This window comes from Heteronotia binoei, chromosome 6, assembly GCF_032191835.1.
Source record: "Heteronotia binoei isolate CCM8104 ecotype False Entrance Well chromosome 6, APGP_CSIRO_Hbin_v1, whole genome shotgun sequence".
NCBI lineage: Eukaryota > Metazoa > Chordata > Lepidosauria > Squamata > Gekkonidae > Heteronotia > Heteronotia binoei.
Window position 1 is genome coordinate 143,939,351 of NC_083228.1, and position 3,650 is coordinate 143,943,000.

Consider the following 3,650-nt stretch of genomic DNA (forward strand, 5'->3'; position numbering starts at 1 on the left):
CAACTGAATTTACTTCACATGGCTGTCGACTGTCATGAGGCGGAGATCCCAGGAGGCCTTTAGTACTGAGGACATGGTTGGCTGGGCTCAGCGCCTTCTGGCATCCACAAGGTGATATAGGACTAGTCAAGGAAAAAATACAGATCTTTATAAAACAATAAAGGACAGGGGGAGATAGTGGGATAACTAGCAAAGGGACAGGGATAATGATGATGACGACGGAGAAGGAGAAGAAGGAGGAGAAGATGAAGGAGGAGAAGAAGGAGGAGGAGGAGGAGAAGAAGGAGGAGGGGAAGGAGGAGAAGAAGAAGGAGGAGAAGAAGGAGGAGGAGAAGAAGGAGGAGGAGGAGGAGAAGGAGGAGAAGAAGGAGGAGGGGAAGGAGGAGAAGAAGAAGGAGGAGAAGAAGGAGGAGGAGGAGAAGGAAGAGGAGGAGAAGAAGAAGGAGGAGAAGAAGAAGGAGGAGGAGGAGAAGGAGGAGAAGAAGGAGGAGGGGAAGGAGGAGAAGAAGAAGGAGGAGAAGAAGGAGGAGGAGAAGAAGGAGGAGAAGAAGGAGGAGGAGAAGAAGGAGGAGGGGAAGGAGGAGAAGAAGAAGGAGGAGAAGAAGGAGGAGGAGAAGAAGGAGGAGAAGAAGGAGGAGGAGGAGGAGAAGAAGGAGGAGAAGAAGGAGGATGAGGAGAAGAAGGAGGAGGAGGAGAAGAAGGAGGAGGAGAAGAAGAAGGAGGAGGAGAAGAAGAAGGAGGAGAAGATGAAGGAGGAGAAGAAGGAGGAGGAGGAGGAGAAGAAGGAGGAGGGGAAGGAGGAGAAGAAGAAGGAGGAGAAGAAGGAGGAGGAGAAGAAGGAGGAGAAGAAGGAGGAGGAGGAGAAGAAGAAGGAGGAGAAGAAGGAGGATGAGGAGAAGAAGAAGGAGGAGGAGAAGAAGGAGGAGAAGAAGGAGGAGGATGAGAAGAAGAAGGAGGAGAAGAAGAAGGAGGAGGAGGAGAAGAAGAGCCTGAAATAACCCAGTGTCTTGAATACATTTCAACACATTTCTCGCAATGCTCCGAAGAATCAATTTGCAAAGATTTTTTTTCCCCTCCATCCTGCAGCACGCAAATGTAATGATTACCTCTGTCAATGGAAGCAATTGTTCCAGATGAATGAAACAAGAATAAAAAGAATGCATTCTTGCATCTATGCAGACAGGACCGGCCCTGTCAGTAGGCAAATTAGGTGATTGCCTAGGGCGCTGGCCTTCTGGGGGTGCCAAAGTTGGGTGACTGACCCCCATGTGACTTGGTGATGTTATCAATGCGAGGGGGGGGGGGTGTGGTTTGCCAGAAGCTGGCCTTGCTTAGGGTGCCAAACAGTCTAGGCCCAGCCCTGTATGCAGATACAGAAGATATCCCTCCTCTAACCTCACATATATGCAAGAATGCATCTTTTTAAAATTCCAGTTATATGAATCTCAAACAATGGCTTCCATCAACATGTGGGGGTAGGAGATTTCCCGGTCCCGAACTGGATGGCCCTGGCTAGCCTGACCTCAACAGATCTCAGAAGCTGAGCAGGATTGGGCCAGATTAATACTTGGATGGGAGACCACCAAGGAAGTCCTGGGTCATTATGAAGAGGCAGGCGATGGCAAACCAACTCTGAACGTCTCCTGCCTTGACCTGGATGGCCCAGGCTAGACTGATCTCACCTGATCTCAGAAGCTAAGTGAGGTAAGCCATGGCTGGTACCTGGATGGGAGACCACCAAGGAAGTCCATGGTTGCTATGCAGAGGTAGGCAATGGCCAACCACCTCTGAACGTCTCTTGCCTTGACCATGATGGCCCAGGCTAGACTGATCTCACCTGATCTCAGAAGCTAAGCAGACTCAGCTCTGGTTGGTACTTGGATGGGAGACCACCAGGGAAGTCCAGGGTTGCTACGCAGAGGCAGGCAATGGCCAACCACCTCTGTTGGTCTGTTGCCTTGACCTGGATGGCCCAGGCTAGACTTATCTCATCTGATCTCAGAAGCTAAGCAGACTCAGCCCTGGTTGGTCCTTGGATGGGAGACACACCAAGGAAGTCCAGGGTTGCTACGCAGAGGCAGGCAATGGCCAACCACCTCTGTTTATGTCTTTCCCTGACTTGGATGGCCCAGGCTAGACTGATCTCACCTGATCTCAGAAGCTAACAGGGTCAGCCCTGGTTGGTACTTGGATGGGAGACCACCAAGGAAATCCAGGGTTGCTACGCAGAGGCAGACAATGGCCAACCACCTCTGAACGTCTCTTGCCTTGACCTTGATGGCCCAGGCTAGACTGATCCCACCTGATCTCAGAAGCTAAGCGAGGTAAGCCCTGGCTAGTGTTCAGACAGGAGACGACCAAGGAAGTCCAGGGTCGCTACGCAGAGGCTCTCTCTCTCTCTCGGCTTGACTTCGCAAACGAAGATTTAAGAAAGGTGCAGTAGTCCACGTCTGCTGCAGGCTCGCTGGTGGCTGACAAGACCAATGCGGGACAGGCAGGTCCGGCCACAGCGGCTGCAGGGAAAAGTTTGATTTGGGGTTGGTGCTGTAGCAGTGCGATTCTTCCTCAATCTCCTTTTGTCCTGGGTCATTATGAAGAGGCAGGCGATGGCAAACCAACTCTGAACGTCTCCTGCCTTGACCTGGATGGCCCAGGCTAGACTGATCTCACCTGATCTCAGAAGCTAAGTGAGGTAAGCCATGGCTGGTACCTGGATGGGAGACCACCAAGGAAGTCCAGGGTTGCTATGCAGAGGTAGGCAATGGCCAACCACCTCTGAACGTGGTGGACCAGCTATGCGTGCGTAGAGGCAAGCAATGGCAAAACCCCTCCGAATGTCTCTTGCCTTGAAAACCCTCCAGGGTCTCCGTAAATCAACTATGGCTTCCCAGCACTTTCATCCACCTCCTGAATCTCCTTCCTCTTCCCTTTCCCTTCCCACCAGAAGAAGAAGATATTGGATTTATATTGGATTTATATCCCGCCCTCCACTCCGAAGAGCCTCAGAGCGGCTCACAATCTCCTTTCCCTTCCTCCCCCACAACAGACACCCTGTGAGGTGGGTGGGGCTAAGAGAGCTCTTACGGCAGCTGCCCTTTCAAGGACCACCTCTGCCAGGGCTATGGCTGACCCAAGGCCATGCCAGCAGGTGCAAGTGGAGGAGTGGGGAATCAAACCCGGTTCTCCCAGATAAGAGCCCACACACTTAACCACTACACCAAACTGGCTTTCAGAGATCCCAGATAGCATTTGGATTCTTTTCCTAGAGCCCATAAGCTGCACAACAATCCAGCTGTTGTGGCCCAGTGGCAGAGCCTCTGCTTGGCAGGCCGAAGGTCCCAGGTTCAATCCCCGCTGTCTCCAGTTAAAAGGACCAGGTAGGAGGACCATCTAGTCCAACACCCTGCACAATGCAGGAAACTCACAAACACCTCCCCCTAAATTCACAGGATCTTCATTGCTGTCGGATGGCCATCGAGCCTCTGTTTAAAAACCTCCAAGGAAGGAGAGCCCGCCACCTCCTGAGGAAGCCTGTTCCACTGAGGTCAGGAATCCTAGAATCATAGAAGAGTTGGAAGTTACCTCCAGGGTCATCTAGTCCAACCCCCTGCATAATGCAGGAAATTCACAAACACCTCACCCCTAAATTC